We start from the raw sequence: 21,742 nt of genomic DNA, 5'->3' as shown, positions 1-21,742 counted from the left end.
CAGTTCAGCAGAAGCATCTCCCTTCCCAATGCAGGAAGCGAGCAGCCTCCCTCAAAACCTCATCCAAGGCAGGTGTATTATGCTCAGCCTTCAGACCTGTCTTGCCTTGTTGTCTTCAGAACATTTAATCTAGGGTCAAGGTGCAGCACAGCTTCACTGGGGAATATAGTTTTTGCTCTAGGAAAAGAATCCCACACCCAAGGAATTAGGAGACCAGGCGAATACATAACCATGTGAACTGCCAGTACATAGGTGGAACGGACCCTGAAAGTGGTGGGTGAGGGAAGGTGGAACATAAAGCTGGTGAGGGGTAAATTTACTGCCATGTGACTCCCGTGATGGGATTTAAGGTCCTAGCAAAGAGTCCTAGAGCTGGTGCTGACATGCCACATGGCTGGCTCTCCAAGGCTTCCACACAATACAGGTCTATTGGGTCGAGTTGGAGATGCCAGAACTGCCTTGGCAGAGGAGTGAGGAAGGAATCAGACGGCTCAAGAAGGTGTGCATATTAGAAGGGATGTATTATGCAGGACCAGAGACCCCACCGCCTGACCATTTCTCCAGGAAAGCCTACTACACCTGCTCTTCACTAAGGCAAGTGCACTTTCAACAGAAACTGTGTTTTCTGTACATATTTCTATGCATATTTCAGATAGTTTCCCATATCTATTTTCTTTTTAAACTTTGACTATAATGTCTTCTGCTATAAGGAAGTTAAAAAAATTTTTAAGTACTTAAATTTGTCCATATCTTCACATTTGACTTCTGGATTTTGTACTGTTTATAAATAACTTCCCCACCAAAGCTTATAAAATGATTACATTTTTTTAGAGTTGACAATGAATTTGTATCTGATATGGCAACTAATAACAGCTATGCTTACTTAGGACCTCTTTATCCTGCCTTTTAAGTATTCAAAAGTTAAGAATTACCCTCTTGGTTCTCTTTTCTAAAGCTGATATAATTCCATTAATGACTAGGCATCTCTCTCTTTTTGCTACTTTACATTTTGGTGACTCATACATTCAGTATGTCCTAATAAAAACCTCTATGGCTATATTACACTTTTCTCCATCTTTGCTTGACCCTCTGGTGGTTTCCCCCAATAATTCTGATCATGTTTTAACAATGAAGATGACAGAGCATGCTCAGTCTGGGTACAGGCCCCATAGGGGCAGGATTTTGTTTTGGGATCCATTCCAGGAACACATTGTACCTAAAAATGTGGACTTTTTGAGCATATTTTCATATTCTAATATTTTAATTTTTGTGTCCTTGGAATCTTTGATGCTGTGTTGGGAGTGACTTTATCCAGATTGTACATGTGTTGTTTCTCCCAGTTGGTTTGGGCAAAACCAGCCTGAGTCCCCTTAAATAAATTGTGCGTGAGAGTTTCTGGATGTCACAGGGAGTGTGGATTCTGACTGCGAGATTACTTGCAGTCTGGCTTGAGTACTTAAATTCTCTGGGGACAGTATTTTCTGTCCCATCCAATCTTCCTTGTATTGAAGAAACAAGTATATGCCTACATTGTACAAAATTATAATCAACATATTTCAGTGATCAAAGAGAGATGTGACATTTATGTTGCTGCAATAGCATGGGTTCACAGGGCACAGCAGCAGGGGTTGCATGTTCTCCTCAGACGACATGGATCTGCCAGTGGGTTTGCCTTCAGCGATCATGCTCTTTACACATGAAATATGGTTGCGCTCATGGTACAATCTTTCAACTAGGGTTTTTCTTAAATTGAAAGAAAGCATTACTCTAATAAAGTAAATATTCACTAAATGAGAATGATCTATTTTTGCATATTTGGAATAAGATTTTTTTAAAAAAGCATTTGGAATAAAATTTAAAGAAAAAAATAACAAGGCAACTGAGTGGATTCTTAAACTCAGATCCAAATATCTTCTCAGACATCTCCTCCCCAACACTGCATGTGGACTGCTGAAAGAATGCTCAGTTTCTTTTATATATATTTAGAATTAGAGAGAGGCTCTCTTTTTGCTTTCAACTAATTGTTTGCAAAGATTTCTGAAATATTCAGGAAACATTGAGTTATGAAACTTTAAGCTGCTACTGTAATTTTTCATTTTTGCTTTATATTTATGGGACTCTGGTCCATCACGTCCTGTGCTGTTTTTCAGGTGGGTAGTTGGTGTTTAACTTTGTAAATCATCAGTGTGGCTAGCTCAGCTCAGCATCTCACACCATCTCACTGCAGGCTGCTGAGGCCACACCGCGCAGGCAGCCCCTTCATTTGTAGAGATGAGAGCCTGAGGTGTCAACATTCATCTTTCCTGGTTATTTTACCTGCATGACCTGATTAGCTGTTTGGTGTGTGTGTGCATGTGCGTGTGTGTGTGTGTGTGTGTGTGTGTGTGTGTGTGTGTGTGTGAGCCTTACTATATTTGGCAGCTCTTCCTTATTTATTTCAATGGAATATGGTTTGCTTCCATCATTTTCTTTTATACCTAGGAGAAGGTTTAAAGGTGGTATTTATAAAGTGGCTCTTTGTCACCAGAGTGAAACCTTTACCTACCCATCGGGATCCTGTGTCAGCAAAGCTAATAGCAGCCACGTCTCCCACAGAGACTGCTGGGTGTCATCTTTCCTGGTCTGCTGTGATTTTTAAAATAAGTTTAACTGATTCATCTGTTTGAAGTGTCATTTTATCAGATATATGTTTTTTCTAACTATAATTTTGAAAAATGTGATTATATTTCAAGAACATATGCTGCTCAAATGCTGAGACAGTCCTGATATGGAGGCCAGGCTGGACACAAATGCCATCAATTATTTTGTGAAGACACAGGGAAGCGAGCTTGGCTGGCAGCACGGCAGCCACCACACGGCTGTCCTCTCTCCCATCTCCGTCCTGGTGTGAGGCTGGGCTCCAGGACAATTTAATGACAATTTTTGGATAGACTTCCTTTCCGTTTGTGGGTATAAAGAAGCTCCTGGTAATAAACTTTTGGAAGTCAATCTGTCTTGCCCTGGCAAAACAGTAAATCCAGCCTCACCAATTACAACGAGTAAATTCCTGATCAACATGAATCATTTATTAACACAGAATGGAAATGATCACACTCCAGGTCACAGCTTGGAGTCAGACAGACCGGCGTGGGATTTGAGTTTTGGCTTCCTCCCTAAACGTATTGGCTGCACAAACACAGTCAGATTATTTACTTCTCTAAGCTTCACTTTTCTTATCTCTAAAATAGGTATAAAGATATTTACCATATGCGAGTTGTTGAGAAGAGAAAGCGTGGTGTTGTATTCGAAAAGCTCACTGTAGGGCATGGAATTGGGAAGACAGGAAACCTGTCTTCTAGGTTTCAGTTTTCAGATCACAGAGGGTTCTCACCCTCCTCACTCAGGGCGCGTTCGTGCAACACTTTTGTTCTCTCTGCCACTCAGTTCCTTCCTAGTTCCTTGGAGCCTGCTTGTTTGTTTGTTTTTTTGTTTTTGTTTTTTTTTAAGTCACCTCTCCCAAGCAAATCAGATCACTCTTCTATTGGTCAATTCTTATGCTGGGTGACTGTCCTTTTCTGTGTTTCCAGAAGCCAATGCGGTTGGCCTGTAGTCCATCTGGGAACAACTTGTTATGTACATGAACTTGGAATCCACTCTGCAGCCGGCTTCTCTCTCTCTCTCCTACAAGGCAGGTGGGTGTGGTACATGGTCCTAAGATCTAAATTTGGAGTGGGAAGTGGGAGGTCCACCTATGCCTGAAGATTAAGCCATCTTTTCTATTCCAGTTTCTGTCAGAGGTTTGCTATGAGGTGCTGAGTGTTCAGATTGATGATTTTCTGTGTTTCCCATCATTTTTGTGTCAATTGTGTACTCTTTTTAGAACCTTAGTCAAAGGGAGGAATGAGCAGCACCCCAAACCCCTGATGTACAATATACAGTCACTATTTACTGCATTGTACGTGTGTGTGTGTGTAAAATGTATAACCGTGGGTGAACCTGGACCCTGAGGTTTTTTTGAGGGAAAGTTGAATAAAGGATCTAAATGAGCTTGAAGCAATCAAATCTGCATTGGGGGCATTGATGAGACACTACTTCAAAATGAGTGACTCAGGTACTGAGAAACAGACTGATGTGAAACCATGGTGTGATCCTCTTGTTAGGGTTATAGGGTATTATGGGCTGAATTGTGTCCCTGTAAAAAGATATGTTGAAGTCCTAACCCCAGTACCTCAAAAGCGGACCTCAGAAGCATACCGGCTGCTTATCTAAGAGGTAATAAGTTAAAATGAGATCATCAGAGTAGGTCCTAATGCAATATTACCCATGTCTTTATAAGAAGGGAAATTTGGACACTGGGACAGAGGAAGAGAGGGAAGGTGATTTGAAGATGGCCAATAATGACAGATCAGGAAAAATAAAATCTGTCAAAGAGACAAGCAGTGGGAAGGAGCTTGCATGTGTGAGAGTCTAGAAAAGCCTGGCCAGTGAAAGATAAATACAGTGAAGGGGCTAGGGGTACAAGATGAGTTTGCACAGAGCAGGGGTCAGATCAGGCAGGGCCATGCAATCCACCATAAGGAGTTTGGATTTTATTCTAAAACCTATTAAAGGGTTTCAAAGGACAGTGTCACATGAGGGTAGAGACATGATCTGACCTGGTCAGGACACAGAAATGAATAGCTCTGTGGCATATGGACTGAGTGGGGCCAGGGAGTCCATACAGGATGCTGTTGAGGTGGGAGGGAAGGAAGGATGTTGGGGACCATGGATATGCAAAGAAGTGGATGGATTCCTGTGACATTAATAGACTGAATCAACAGGACTGATTTGGGTTGATTGATTTCTAATACAGGTTTTGGTCCAGAGGTACAAGATGAATTTTTAGGGACTTGCCCATAGCTTAATTCAACTCATCAGTTTAACTTTTCTGAATTAAGTAGTATCCACATAAGATCTTGAGTCCATGGCTTTCACTAGATGAAAGATGGCCCTCAGGTCACATTTTACCTGAGACAACTTTTGTGCATTCTGCATAGTCATATAAAAATCTAGGTTGCTTGTTGCCCTTGCACAGTCAGGACAGCTGGTGACAACGGGGTCTGCAGCCTTGCTTAGCCCAATGAACTGGAGTTGAGTAACAGCGTCCCCCTCTAAACAGATAGTTGTTACTATATGCGATGGTGTTTTGTTCTACATCCAACGTAAGTCCTTTATTTAACTTTACCTAACTGGCCCCTGTGGGGCTTGAGTGTGCTCGTCTGCCTGATTATGACAAACAGACTGGGCTGCTTTGTGTGGGCCTCTGCATATTTCTCCTATGAACTTGTGTGGCAAAGGGGGAATCCTTGAGCATTTGGGATTCAGACTAAATGTCTTTCTCTCCAGAGGCTTCATAAACTTGAACCAGAAGGAGTATGACAAATCCACACATGGTCTGAGTGATTCCCCCATAAAGGTTCAAGTGTGGAATTCAATTTAGTCCTTCCCCTAGAACTATCTGGCATCAGTCATGGCTGCCTTTCAAATAACTGTGGACAGTAGTTTAAGCACATCATATTTTGTTTAAGAAAACAAGCAAATATATGATACATTTTGGGGGGCACTTTCACAAACTTGATGAAATCCTAAAAAATAAAGCTTGTATTCAGCTCCAGTTCAAGAATATTAATCTTTTCAAAATATGATGTTTTCTAGTATTGTTGGAAAGACAAGGCATTTCAGTAATTGTGAGTACCTTAGAAAATTGATTTAGATATGTTCCCCATGAACTTATCTCTAAATTATGAAACCATGAGGCACTGTAAATTGCATAAAACTTTAGCTATGGGAACAATGTTTTCTTACCAAAGGCTATGCAAAGTCTAATATTTATTTCTTTAAATATATAACAAAAGCTAAAGTGAAATAATCTCATACCCAGTCTTTTAGAAGCATACCGGCTGCTTATCTAAGTGACGTTTTATTCACAGGCAAGCAGTGAAAGGAAATTCTTATTTCCTTCTGTGAAGAAGTAACTACCACTTCTAGAATAGTCAGAGACAGGAAATTGATGTTTTCACTTACATATTTTCCAAACAACACTAAAATATTTATTAGCAGCAAAATAAAAGGACAGATTACTCTTTAGATTCCTAGAACTTTATTGAACTTTAACTCCCTGTACACTTTGGTCTAATTATTTGGTATTTTGTCACAAAACAGGATAAAATGTACCAAAAACTTGTGACAGATTGTTCCTAGTTATAATCTGCTTTGAATTGAGCCTGAAGTTGAGGTGGCATCTATAGTCTCCGTTAACTGATGGTGATGATGGCATTGTAGTGGAAACGTAGAAAGGTAGTTTTATTAATTTATGTATTTCATTTCGGGTTTAAAGTAGAACTCCTTAATCATGTTGTTGTTGGAAAATGGGATCTACGTTGTTGGAGTCCCTTATGTTTCTTAGGGAACTAAGTGGAGAGAAGGCAGGGATGACACAATTTGTCCAGCAGTCTATCCAAGTTTCTGTCATTCTGTGGAATCTAATGAGTTGTTGATGATGCCTCTCAGCCTGACCTTTGTCATCAGGAAACGTCTTTCCTTCCTCCCTTTAATACAGTGCTTGAGCTTTGTTATATTAAATACAGCACAGAAGAATAAATACCAGCTATCAGAAAAACTGGTTGTGTCTTAGAAATAATTCTTAAAAATATGTTGTGAAAAGGAGAGCCCAAGAAACAATTTCATATGGTGCTGACCAGTCAGTGGAAGTGCCACCTCCACATTAGGCAGGTGAGAGAATGTTCTTGTTCTCATGAGCACAAGTCAATGTTAACTTGATATTTCAATCAAAAAACCCACGTTGGATCACCGCAGCTTTCCTCTCTGCCTGTGACAGGCATTCTCTACCACACTCCACTGGTCTTTTCCAACCTTCGCCATTCCATGTGTGCTCTGGAGGACCCAAAGAGATGATTTTGCAGCAAAGTGCTCCCTTCTGCCGGAAATCTGCCCCTGTCCCACCCGAGCCACAAAGGCAGTGATTGCAGCCTGGATTACCTGCTGTCTTAAGTTCTGCACCACATTGAATTTAACTGAACGAGAGATATCATCCATTTCTCTTGGACCCTGCCCAGTGGTCAGAGAATAGCATTTGAAATTCTTTACTCAAGCCAACTAGAGCAATGTCGGAGCAGCAGATTGAGGGTGGAGGCAGGAAAGTGGTTGTGAGCATTTTTCTTTTTCACAGCTGAAGACAAATAGTGTTTACCTCCACTTGGCAATGTAGGTGTACTGGTAAGTGACGTTTGGGGATGTTGGGGAAGCCTGCTAAACGAGTCTCTATTCCCCTCTACTGTCCATTAATCAAAAATAGAAATGTTTGCCTGCTTGTCTGAAAGTATTGACGTTACACTATTGCCCCACTACTGAGCATCTGCTCAAAGGCCATTGTAAAATAGTTGAAAAATGGGTGCACCCCCCCTGGTCTAGCAGAATAAGATTGTTCAAACAACACGCATTTATTATGCTCCTCCTCCTTCTCTTCTTCGCTGTTTTGTGGTGCCTCTCATACTGCCCAGCATTATGAGAGATGTAGAAGAATGATGTTTTCTTTTTTCCTTTTGATGACATAAAAGATTGATGTTTTCCTTTTTTTTTTTACTCTTTGTGAACACTAGAAGAAGAAAAAATAACTAACATGATATTGGATGTATTTTAGTTCTTAACAGGTGACATAGGCTGTTTAATTTAGAAATGAGAAAGTTCACTATAGGTCCATGTAATTGGAAAGACTTTCTCCTCTCTCTTGCCACTCCCTGGATAGGATGCTCATCCTCTGGGCCCATTGATATTCTGAGCCCATCTCATCCCTTTACTTGCCACATTTTATAATGACTATAATGAGGGTGATTGAAATCCCAGTGTGCCCAACACAATCCTGGTTTATGTGTGTTATTACAGAATAATTATTAATAATTCTCCCATTTGCTCCCCAAAGTGTCCCAATATAGATTATAAATATAATTATAACTCAAATATAAACTGAGAACCACATAGCCCAGGCTTTTTTATGCTGTTGCATTCAAATAAGTGATCTAGTAACTAAACAAGCAATCTAGTAGAGCTAAGAGTCATTAAAAATGTTTCTTGTGTCTTAAGAAACATGAAAGGTGATCTAAATTATAACCTACAGCGACACTCTTCAGAAGTCTAGCTTCTGTCTCCCTACATGTTCCTAGAATCAGTGGCTTCTTCAAAGCCTTTCAAACATAACACCCATAAATTTCCTGACATCCATTCCAAACCTTTTATTTTGTCTTACTTCTCAGCTCTTTTTGCCTATGTGGCTTTTCTTTTCTTTATTCATTCTCTTAGTTCTGCTTTACAAAGCCCCTGAAGCCAGTCTGGCAAAGATAACTCTTTTTACAGAGTGAGGGAGGAAAAGCATCTGAACTGGTCAGACTAACTTGTCTTGAGAGTGCTGGCAGGGGAAGAGGAAAGACTAGTAAGTCCCATTGATGACTAAATCTTGTCTGTGTCACAAGTTACCCGAGAGCTGGGCTGTGAGCTCTGTATCAGTAGGCAGCACAGTGCTTGGCTCAAAGAGTTACTCAAAACTATTAGTTAAGTGAGTGAATTAAGGAGAACTTTTACCTGGCTTTGAAAAAAAACCATACCGTGTTTCCCCGAAAACAAGACCTAGCCGGACAATCAGCTCTAATGGGTCTTTTGGAGCAAAAATTAATATAAGACCTGGTCTTATTTTACTATAAGACCCAGTCATATAATATAATATGATTAATATAATATAATATAATATAATATAATATAATATAATATAATATAATATAACACTGGGTCTTATATTAGTTTTTGCTCCAAAAGACACACTAGAGCTGATTGTCTGGCTAACTCTTCTTTTCAGGGAAACACGGTATTTGAGTCAGTGTAGAGGCAGTAGGAGGGAATTCCAAGGAAAGAAAAATAAGGGTGTGTGCCATTGTGGTTTTATTTGTATGTGGTGGGATGTGAAGAGACTGGGGAGTGGCACTGGAGCCTCTCATAGGGGGAAAGTGGAGAACTATATTGGCTTCTAAAAGTGGAGACAGCTCAAGAAGAGCTCTGAAAACCTTGGAGAGGACTGCTCAGTAGAAAGCCAGGGTAAGTTCATAAAGTAGGGAGTGACATGGTGGAAATGATATTTAGATAAATTAATCTGCTGCTAACTTTGTTTGGTGTAGTGTGCTTGGTACATTGGATTGCATTGTAACAGGTATACAGCATATAGCACATAGAAGTAACTCAGCAAATGATAGCTAACATCATCATCACCACACCTGGCATCACCTTCTCTGCCATCATCATCACCACCACCACCATCATAATCATCATCTTCACCCCCATCATCTTTTTGATGGTCGAGAAAATGTTAAAGCAGAGAGAGAAACTGGTAGGTTGCTTAAGGGAGGTATTGTGGAAGGAAATAGAGAAGATTCTCTGGGAAGAAAGGAGGCTCCAAACATTGGAAGGGCTGTGTGGTAGAAGAAGGAGGGGACGCTGTATATAGAGCTCCCTTGAGTAAATTCAGATGAAAGGAGGAATCACAGGGAAGCTGATTTCGGCTCAGCGTTAATGAGTGTTCTCATATTCAAAATGCCTAACCATCAAATTCTAATGAAAAAGCGAGCGCCCTCACATTAGGAGAGTCAAGGAGACTCTGGATGATTGCCCGCCAGTTATGTTACAGATGCTTTAATAAACACGTGGAAGAGAGGATTTACTTCCTCTGAGATCCCTTCCAGCTGAATGATGCAACTATGCGTAGACCTTCTGGGCACGGGCCAAGTTGGTAGCAGATGGAATGGCAAAAGAGGGCCATGGTCTCTAACAGAGGTTCTCAACTGGGGGTGATTTTGCCCCCTAGGAACACTGGAAAGATTTTTGATTGCCAAAACTGGGGTAAGGTGCTAATGGCATCTAGTGGATAAAAGCCAAGGATGCTAATAAACACCCTATAATGCACAGGTCAGCCCCACAACAAAGAATCATCCTGTCCCAAAGGTTGAGAGTGGCAAGGTGGAGAAATGCTGGCTTATAGTTTACCAACTCCATTGTTGAAGAGTGAACACAGTTGCTGGATGGATAAATGTTGACTCACGTTCATCAGACAGTATTTTTCTAAGCAATGAGCCAAACACATTGCTAAATATGCCCTGTAAGCTGTGGTTTTCACACATATCTTAAAGGTTCTTTTTTTTCTTCTTCAAATCTCCTTTGAAGTCGGTAAAACTGGTTAAGAAATGCAGTAGACAATAAGGATAAACTCTTCGAACTTGTTTGAAACCTAATTCTGGCTGCTGTCCAGGAGGCTCTGCAGAATGCAGTCTTGTATCTATTGTTACTTCCTGGAGATTAACTGACTTCCTTGAAGGCTGATAATGAATAAAGAGGATTCAGATTACACAGATTTTTCTTCATAATCTGGCCATTTCCTCATTTTGTACATGGCTGATGAGTAGATAGGGTGACCATCTGTCCACGTTTGCCTGAAACAGTCATGGATGCCCATATTATCCTGGCATGATTATTAACAGTTCCTTCCTTTACCATCAAAAGTGTCTTGGATTAGACAATAATTTATATGCCCACTGTCATGCGCGGAGGCCTTCTCGCCGCGCCATCTTTCAGGCGGGGCGGCCTGCGGGGTCTCTGCTCCCGCTCCCCACACAAGAACGCAGGATATGGTGAGGCCGAAAAGGAACACCCACGGAGCCATAGGTAGGGGAGTCATACCACCACGGTCTCACTGGAGGCTGGGCCCACCGGACGCGTGACCTGCCGTCCGCCTTTCCGCCAACCGACCGACCGAGGACTCTCCTCCACTCTCTCGACTCTGTTCCTCTCTCTCGGCTCTCGTCTTCCGCTCTCTTCGGCCCTCCTCTTCCGCTCTCTTCGGCTCTCTCTGCTCGGCTCCTCGGCAATCCTTCGTAGCCGCAACAGTTATACCAGCGGCCAATCGGCTAACCGGCCACAGCTGACGGCCAATCAGCCACAGCCGAAGGCCATTCACCACCCGAGCCAGCACCCTTCCACGTGAGGCCGAGAGCCTGTAAACTACTTTCTGGGGCTCTGTCCCCACACCCACCCTGCCATTAATTGGCTAGAGGGTATTTTGATAATGCATTCATACCATTTACAAAAGTATGTGCTACCTAACTTTAGTGCTAGCAGTTTAAAAATAACACCCCAGTAATAGTTAATTTGATTCATCATCATAACAGCTAATGTGAATAACTTGTCAAAGTACTGATCATCTCTGTGCCTCAGGCCACGCTTTGGCTCATTTCCTCTTGTGACCCACAACCCACATTTGTGATTTGCCTGTGTAGACCATGCAGATTGAGTCTGTGGCCACAGATAAAGGTAAATAAATCACAGAGGGTCACGGAGCCCTTACTCTTGATGCATTGCCCAACCAAGAAACACATTTCTTAAGAAAAAGCCCTTCTCTAACCTTTCATGTAAATTCTTTGTAAATCATGACCGATTCTGTTAATGTTTACACCCCATTTTGTCTTTTCTATCCTCTCGTCAACTTCATTCCCTAAACCACTGTCCTTTTTTCCACTTTAATACCCAAAGAGCTCATTTTGAAACACATAAATCAATCAAGTTTCATTGATTTCCTGAAGCACATAAAACGATAGACCTGATAAGGCAAATTCATAATTTACAAATATAGTGTATAGAGTCCGATCATTGAATACAGACATACGTATCTCAGAGACATAGTGAATACGGTTCCAGGCCACCGCAATAAAGTGAGTATCGCAATAAAGCAAGTTGTAATCTTTTTGGTGGTGGAGGGTCTTGCCTTCAATTTGTACAAAACGCAGCATTTGTGTGAAGTGCAATAAAATGAAGCACTATGAAAGGGGGGTATGCCTGTTTAATATTAAACTTTAAACGGGAAATAATGTCTGTTCTATGAAGTTTTCTGTTGGTAAAGACCACAGACTACTTTCTATTTGTCTAGATTATGTTTATCATGTGTTGTATTCTTCCATATTGTACTCTTCTCAGCTCTTTGGGGGAGGGAGTTGTTTGTTCAGCAGGTGCTATGTATAGTAAATTGCCGCATGCATTTCTGTTTCTATATAAATAATGAACATTTCTGCATTCACAGACACTTTGATAGCAACAGTGATAATATATCTCCCTTATTTTAGAGAAAAAAATGTGCATAAGCATTTTACCTTGCTTCAGCAGGTAAGACATATCAGGTTGACATATGACCTTATTTTTCTTCTTCAAAACCATAGTATAGCAGTTCAGGGAATTGCTCATAAAGTATATCAACTGTTTAGATTACAAACAAAACAAAGCAAAAAACACAGGATGTTCACTGTACTCAACCTCAGAAATCATCCCGTTCTCTCTTCCCAGTTGCTCCTCAAATTTGGGGTTTGTAGGTTAAACAATTAGGGATTCTTTTCTTGCTCTTCCTCTCTGCCTGCCCAGCTTCATATGTGATGATAGCATGTGTGCAGTCAGAAGCAGGGGTTGGGGAATCCATCATGAATTAGAAAAATCAGACCAGCTATGTGACATTGGGCAAGTTACTGAACCTCTGTATATGCTGTAGGGGGATAAAAAAGGTCATCTGCCAGGGTTGTTATGGCAATTAAATGAGATAGTGTATATACATCTCTAGCATCTGGTATATAGTAACACCTAATCAGGCAGCAACTCTTCTTTGTAGTTTCTCCCTTGTCTCTACCGTTACACATCCTATAACTCAACTGTCATTATCTGTTCAGATGCCCATCCTCCTCACGAAATGGTCAGCTACTTCAGGGCAGGGGTGAGGTTTATTTATCTATATAGCTTCACAGTCTAGCTTAGCAACGGTTAGCCACTCAGTACATATCTTCTGAATCAGTAAACCAGTGGACAAATTTGACAGTTTCCAAGGGTGGCAATTTATTGTTACTCTCTCTCTTTACATTCAATAACTTCCCTCTATTTCAAACTATGAATTGTTCAGACTTTCCTATGTTCTGACTACAATGTTTGATTTGGCTTTGGGGATGAATGTCCCTTTCTTCCCCTAGCACCCCAGGTACCCATTGGCTACATCTGTGGAGAGATGCTGTTGGTGCTCTGCTCATGTCATCTTTACTGGGTGGGGGCCTCCAACCTGTCTTGTCTGCTAACAATGCACAGCTGCAGCTTTTTCTGGAACTTTCCCCTCCATTAATAGGAGTCCCTTGTCCACAGATGTTGGGAAGTTATGCCCACCCTCCCTGCCAGGTAACCTGTTGAAGCCAATGACTAACTGATACAGGGATACACAAGCCTGGCTCCTGTGGGACCATACTTATACCAAAACCAATCAGACTGATCGTATTGTGGTTCTGGTCAGTTATGAGCCTGTAAACATTGGGACTGTATGACTCAGCCTTCGATTAACACACATATGGGACAAAATCAAGGCCTTTCTGCAGTTTTTCTTACAAGGCTCCAACCGACTGGAGTCTTCAAACCCCTTGTAACCATTGGCAGGTTCCCCGACCTGCTCTTTGTACTTTGTTCACATTTGGAAAAGATATGTCGTGTTTTAATATTTAAGATTTGAAGGTTTTAGACTTATCAAGGCTAACCAGTTTATAGCAAAGGATCAAAATGTGTTTCTTATGAATGTTTAATAATTCTTGACATTTGACTAAGGAAAAGAATATTAACAAAAAGTAATCTTAAAAACATAAGTCCAGAATGCCAGAATGTTCTAATTGCATCACTGACAGAAGTACAGTTTAACTTATTTGTGGTAAACTATACCTGTTTCCCAGAATGTTTACACCATAACATTCTGGTAAGATAGGCAGAGAGATGACAACTGATTTTTTAAAGACTGTATTCAAGTCTATAAAATCTAAACTGAGTGTATTTTCCCTCTGACAATATCAAGATTTTGTAGTGCTTCAAGTTGGAAATTATAAACATCTATTAACCTAGCATTAGAGATATGCAGTAAAAAATCTAATACTAGAGATTATGAATGACAAAACATTATAGCAAAGAGCTTGGAGTCAATACATAAATCGAGTTGATTGGATCAGTTTCCACGATGGCCCATAGGTTTCCAGAAATGGATCCTGTCACCACACACAGTATCTCCAACCAGAAACTTTCTGTATGGTTGGTGCTGGAAATGATATTAAAGACCATTTATTCTAATTTCCCTGTTTAATTTTGCTGATGAAGAAACTGAGGAATGGGAAATGGAGTGGTCAAAACCATGCATTTTAAAAATCATGTAATAGTTCCTTTCACTGTGCCCTTGAGCTGGAAAAGCAACAAGTGGCCCTTGCTGAGTCGTCCTGCACTGGTCAGGATATGAATGAGCCAGAATGGGCAGCATATGCAGGAGGGAAGTGAAGGGTATGTTATCTTTTATCCTATGTAGTTTAAGGGAACATGTTTTCTGCATTGCCAGGGCCAAATTGATGAGAGTGGAAGTGAGTTGTGACTTGATTCACTAGCAGAGTGGCATTCCCACCTGCATTCTGTACTTTGGGCTTCTAGCTATTGCAGGAGCTAGAATAATTATCATATCATATCATCATATCATATCATATCATATCATATCATATCATATCATATCATATCATATCATATCATATCATATCATATGTAATATAATGCAATATAGATAATATAATATCTAATAATAATAATAATATCAGGACCTGTGGTAACCCCGGGCTGATAATAGTCCATATGGCCCATACCAGGCTGAACGCAGTTTGGAGTAGAGGGAAGATTTGTAATTTGGCTTTTGTCATGAACACCTCTGGGAGGGTGTGTTGATTTTAGACTCTCCCTTCCTTTAGTCCCTGGGGAGCCTATCATTCAGAGATAATGGAATGTGGAAGACATTCAGAATTAGACTTTTAAGGGTCCATGTGCAAGGAGATTGGTATCTCGTGTGGCTCCATGTGGATATCAAAACAGACTGCCTTGAAGATGTGGAGATTGGAGCTGGTTGGCGGTCATGAGAGCCACTGTGGGTGAATCCTAAACAGTGCGTGGGTGGGGACGGGGCGGGGCACTGCTGCACTAGCAATAGACCACCAGATGCTGCCTTGGACCAGCCCACATCAATGACCAAAATGTTTTGGAGCGTCCAGAGATCACTGAAAGAGGCCTGAGCCAAGCAGGGCTTGGCTGACGTGAAGTGAAGTCTTCCAAGTGAAGACTGAGGAAGATAAAAATGAAGTCAGCAGGGTTCTGTCGGTAGGCCAATTCCCTTATTTGAATTTGATATCAGGGTGATGCTGAATGGCGTCCACATGTCAGTAAATAAGAGATAGCTACAGAGGACTAACTATTCATACAAGCAACACGTGTGTTACGGGGGAGCTAAGAGAAAGGGCAGAAGAATACCCAATAAATAAGTAACCCCCAAGCAAACAAAATCCCCCATCATCACTACTTGAAATGGCCTCATTTTTAAAAACAAAAAAACAGAAGTAAAAAACAAAATAAAATATATTCTCCCTGTGCCATTCTCTCTCAGGAATTATAAGCAGCTGGAGGAGGTGGAAAATAGATTGTGTTGGTAACAAAACAATTGCCCATGATATTTTTCATCAGGAATGGAATATTAGCTGAGAAATAATACAGACAGCTGGGAGAAAAAGTGCTTAACATTTAAGTTTATTTCATAAACTTATTTTTAATACTAGCAAGCAGAGATTTAAAAAAATGACTCTGTGCCCTTCCTAAGCTCTGAAATCACATTTTGTAAGATCGGTGATACTTAGCAATCAGGACACTCACTGTCATCACTGGGTATTCAGACAGGTGGACAAGTGGGATCAGAATTGGAGTGTGAAATTTCTATAGTGCCTTTCCCGCAATATCCGTGGGAAGCTCCTCTGTCACCAGGCTCCTGACAAAGGTCAGATCCAGGGCCCCTCTCTGGGTCCGACCTCCTATCTCTCTGTAGGTAACTATCTGACATGAGGGTCTTTGAAGTAAGTGCTTCAATGTAGCAATGTTGGCATTATTAACCATATTTTGATGGAGAGAAAGGAGCTGTAGATTTTGGCTTTCTAGAAGTCAGCAGTGAAATGGGTACTAAGGCCAAGATGCCAAATGTACAGCTCTGACCTCTGCGTGTTAGGCGAGCAGCAGTTCTAAACCTCTTTCCCTCTCTTCCTTGTGTACACATGATGGCTGCTATTCTCTGGACCACACACTGTTATGCATAGAAGTAAAGCAGAGAAGTACAGCAAATGACATTGCAACTTTTATGACATTCATAAAATATATTGTATAAGCATGTGAATAATGAATCTGTCTTTTAGAGATCTCAAAACTTGTCCTTTTACAAAGAACATATACATTATATAATTTTGAAAAAAACAATTGAACTTCTTAAAAGAGGCTTGATGCTTTTAGGTTGTCAATCCGTAAGTAATATTGACAAGCTAGAAAGTATGTGCTGTTAAAGAATAAGAACAAATAAAACTTATTTCATACAAAATTTACAACATGTAGATTTATCACTTTCAACATACTTATTACTATGAATGAAATTATTGCTAATTTCATTTGTACAATCATTTTGTCTATCTCTGATTTTGAACTAACAGTTGGCATGTGACTAACCACCAAGTTCATAGCATCCTTCTCACTCATGTGCGTGGAAGATATGGGTGTACTTATCCATCGTGTTTCTTTACCTGTCGTTGCATTCTTCCTTACATCAACAGAAAAATCAAACAGAAAATGCATAATCCCAAAATAAAGTTTTAAGTGGAATTAAATGTTTTGGTGTTTTTATTATAAAAAGCAGTACATAGGTATTCATAGTCAAAGTATAAAATGAAGAAAGTTGACTTTTTCCCTGCATAAGCATACCCTACAAATAAAACATTATGTATGTACACACTAAGTCTGACAATTAAGTTTGCAAACTTGTTGCAACGATGCTGCTTTTTTTCATATCAGAGGGATTATTCATTATGAATTTGTGCCAACTGGACAGTTAACCAAATTTACTATTTGGAAGTGCTGAAAAGGCTGCGTGAAAAAGACGACCTGAACTTTTCACCAATTCATGGCTCTTGCATCACGACAATGCACCAGTTCACACGGCACTGTCTGTGAGGGCGTTTTTAGCCACTAAACAAATAACTGTATTAGAACACTGTAATGATGAACGGGGAAAAGGGGGCGGGGAACACATGCTAGAGTGGAGCTAATCAATTTATTTAGCAATATGCAATAGCAAAAGACAAAGGCAATTAATAGAATGTGCTAATGACAGAAAGTAAAGGTGGTTAAGACTAAACTATATATATATTGATAACAATGTCATGCCAGAGGAGTACACATATATATAAGTTTAAGAGCTCCCAACACATGTTTACTATGGATCTAAATCACTTGGCTAAATACACAAACAACATCAGTAAGGAGTATTTAAAAATAGTAATAAGCTTTATAGGATAGTAACTATTATAGTTGATGCCAAAAGCTCACCAAACCTGGGCAGGGGGAGGGGTAACAGCACTGGAAAAGTCATAAATCGAAACCTTGCCAGGTCTGTAGCTGAGAGAAACTCAGGCGTCTCCCACACCGCTGCTTGCTAGTTCCCAAGATGCTGCTGCTGTTGGCATTGTTGTAGTTGTTGGAAGATAGGACATCTTCTGATACTGCAAGCTGCAAGCTGCATACAAGTTGCCAAAGATGCTAGAATGATGGCAATTCACCAACAAAAGAAGTCTCTACTGTCCATTGAGGCAAGTTCCGATCTCTTACTCTGAAACAATCCAATCCTGAAGAGCAGTCCTGAAACTGCAAATCTTCTTAATAGCAACCTCTTGAAACAGCAATCAATCAATCAATCAATCCACCTGATGTCTGTCTTATAAATCTCTTTAGATGCACCCCAGAGTCAAGTTTTGTATTCCTGCCTCCCCTCTCAAGGAATCCCCAGTTCCGGGAGGGTCCAGCAGTCAATGATAAAAAAAAAGAGAATATATTACTTATTCAGCTGAAGGGCTAGTTCATCTGGACAAGCCATATCTACTGTTCTTGCTTGGGACCATCAGCCCAAGGGCTTCCAAAACCTGGCAACGTGCCTGTCACGTCGTCCTGATATAACTTAGTTACTTCTTTACTTCATCTGCTGGTGTGGGCGAAACAGACAGAATAAAGAGGGAATTCTCTCAACCCCTGATCAAGAATTTCTTTAATCCTAAACTAACCATCACCTCACAGCACGGAGAGAACAACAAACATCATCTCATATCTTCCCTGCTCGGGAGAATGAGACCAAAGAGGGAGTTTACTCAATCCTTGATCACAGCAAAGAAATCACCTCACATGCAGGAACAGATAAAAGCTAATAGACAAAAGCTCACATCAACCAATGAAGGCAAATTTCTTCAACATCTTCCCTACAAACACCCTCCCTACTCACCTGATCTGGCCCCCAATGACTTCCTTCTTTACCCGAAGATAAAGGAAATATTGAAAGGAAGACATTTTGTTGACATTCAGGACATTAAGGGTAATATGATGACAGCTCTGATGGTGTTTCCAGGAAAAGAGTTCCAAAATTGCTCTGAAGGGTGGACTAGACGCTGGCATCGGTGCATAGCTTCCCAAGGGGAGTGCTTCCAAGGTGACTGTAGTGATATTCAGCAATGAGGTATGCAGCAGTTTTTCTAGGATGAGTTCACGAACATAATTGCCTGACCTCATATGCATATTTATATATATTTATATGTATTTATATATAAATCTTTTTCTTAAAAGTGGGATCATCCTATACCCTACTTCTAAAACTTAACAACACAGCAAATTTCTTCAACATGTGAATACTTACAGAGCTACCACATCCGTTTAATTGCTACCAAGTAGAGTAGTTTTAGAGGAGTCCACTGAAGCAGGCAGGGGCCAGCTAGTGCAGAGCCGGGTAATAAACCTGGATTTTATCCCAAGAGCAATGAGAATCCACCTGAGGCGCTTAATCAGAGGAGCCACACGATCAAATCTGCATTGCAAAAGACCATTTTGGTTGCAGTGTGAAGAATGGGTGGAGAGAGGATAAGAACGAATTTGGAGGCACGAATGAGGCTACTGTCATTTCCATACTGGAGATGATGGTGCCTTAGACCAGCGTGGTGTTGGTGGAGGTAGAGAGAAGCAATGGATTCAAGATCTGTTTAAAAGGTGGAATAGAAACAACCTGACTCTTGATTGGCCATGGGTCTGAGGAAGAGGCAGGTGTGGAGAACTTCTTGGAGGTTTCTGGCAGGCCCAGTTGGCTAAAGGGAGTTCTATTTGTTGAGCGAGGGACTACTGGAAGATTGTGTTAGACAAGGCAGTAAAATCATGAGTTCATTTTGACTGTTGAATTTGCAGTGCCTGGGGAACACCCGAGTAAATTCTTACCAATCTGGAGTACAGAGAAGTGGTTTGAGTATTAGGTTTAATTGGTGCTGGAGATTAAGGCAGTAGACCCCTTAACAGAGACACTGAATGAGAGAAGGATTAAGCCTGCAGGAACTCTACGATTTACACTCTGGGTGGAGGCAGATGAGGGAAGCTGAGAGGAGAAGCCAGAGAGAGGAGAAAACCTACAGGTAGCTCCTTCTGGTAAGGGACTAGGTGTGTTTTTGGTCACTCTTGTATATGTAGAGTTTAGCACAATTCTTGGAATGTATAAATATTTTTAATGAATAAAAGAGTGGAAATATGGTGTCATGTAAGCTAAAGGCAGGAAGTTATGGCAAGAAGGACACCTACTGAAAATTCGTCCTGAATTTAGTGACGTGGGAGTCAGCAACTTTCGCAGGAGCAGCTTAAGTAGAGAGAGTGGGGTCAAACACAGGTCAGAGTGAATCATAGCAATTTATATCACCACCACCAACTGTGTGAGGTATTATTTTAGTCACCTTCTCGCCAATGTTACGTGTTACCAATCTCACTGAATCTAAAGGCAAAAAGATCTGTTATTTGACTTGGAATTTCTCTATGGCTTTGAAAATTTTTTGGGTTGCTTTTTGGGGGAGTAAATTATTTATTTATATCTTTTGTTTGCTTTTTCTATTTAGATGTTTGGTTTCTCCCTTCTTTAGAGTAAATAGCTTTATGTATATTAAAACATTTAACATTTAACTCTGTCATCCAGATGACGAACATTTCCTCCTCTGTCTTTTGTCTATTCAATTTGTTTATAATGTTAGAAAATATTTTAATTTTTAATTATATTTATCTAACTTTTGAAATGAGTGATATATTCACATAATTCAACAATTTAAAATAAATAAAACAAAGTTGCAGAGTGAAAAATCTTTTCCTACCCAGTGCCCCTCATTCAGTTCCTATACTCCCCAACTGTGACAGGTGCTACTATTATTCGTGCCATATGTATTTTTTCAGAGTTTATTTATATAATTCCAGACAAATATAGATATCCATTTTCCCTGTTTTTATACACAAAAAGTAGAAAATTATACACACCATTCTGTACCATGATTTTTGAAAAAAGATTTGACAGTAACTTTTGGAGCTGTTTCTGTTTCAGTTCATCACAGAGAGATTTCTCACTCTCTTAAAGCTGTGAATATCTTGATTATCTTTTAAAATTATAAACATAATTTCTCATATTTCTTGTATTTTGATAGTGTTAATTTTTACATTTATATCCATGTCTGGAAATTATTTTTGATTGAATTTAACATTATTTCTTTTTCCAAAGTAGATCCAGTTGTTCCAACAGTGCTTACTGAATAATCCATCTTTTTTCCCCACAGATTTGAAATACTATCTTTCCTTATAACAAATTCTTATACATGCCTGTGTCTGTTTCCAAAATGTCTATTTTGTTTCACTGATTGATTTGTCTGGGCCGGAACAGCACTGCACTATTTTAATTTCTCCACTATTGCAATGTATTTTGTTAACTGGTAAGGCAAATATCCTTTTGTCTTAACTCTTTAAAAAAATTTTCCTCATTATTTTTTTATCCTTTATGGGTGAACTTTATAACTAATTAGTCAAGTTCAAAACATCTTGTTAAAAGATTGATTGGAGTAGCATTAAATTTATAGACAAATTTGTGAAAAAATGACATCTTTGAATGTCGTCTTTCCACTTGGAGGATAAAATGTCTTTTTTATTGATTAAGCTCTTCCATGTCTTTCCGTGAAGTTTTGTAACTTGTTTTTTTCTCATAAGTCTTTTATATTTCTTAAGTTAATTTCTAAATATTTTATGTATTTTTTATTGCTATTTAGACGGGTGCCTCATGATTTCCAGATGAGATGGAGGAGTAGGTAAACACTGCACTTGAATCCTCTCATGACTACATCAAAATTACAACTAAACTACAGAAAAACCATCACTGGGAATTGCCTGAGGTCTAGCTGGACAGAGGCCCTACAACAAAGGACATACAGAAGAAGTAATGTCAAGACTGATGCAGGCAGCTGCCATATCTGAGTCTCCATAACCTGGCTGACACCATTGGTTTGCCCTGCCCTGGTGATTCTGACAGCCCACCCCACCCAACTTTCAAGCACACCCAAGTCACTTCCAGTAGCTTTTCCATATGAACAACCTGCTTTGGCTCATGGTGCAGACTTTCCTAAAATCTCTCAAAGATTCACAAACCCAAGCAAGCAGCATCTGGCTTCAGCATGTTCTGTACCTCCAACTGAGCAGCCCTAAGCCCAGTGCTAGCAATAGTTCACCTTGG

The sequence above is a fragment of the Rhinolophus sinicus genome, chromosome 14, assembly GCF_057876585.1.
Source record: "Rhinolophus sinicus isolate RSI-liver-muscle chromosome 14, RSI-T2T, whole genome shotgun sequence".
Lineage (NCBI taxonomy): Eukaryota > Metazoa > Chordata > Mammalia > Chiroptera > Rhinolophidae > Rhinolophus > Rhinolophus sinicus.
Note: the sequence above shows the minus strand (reverse complement) of the source record.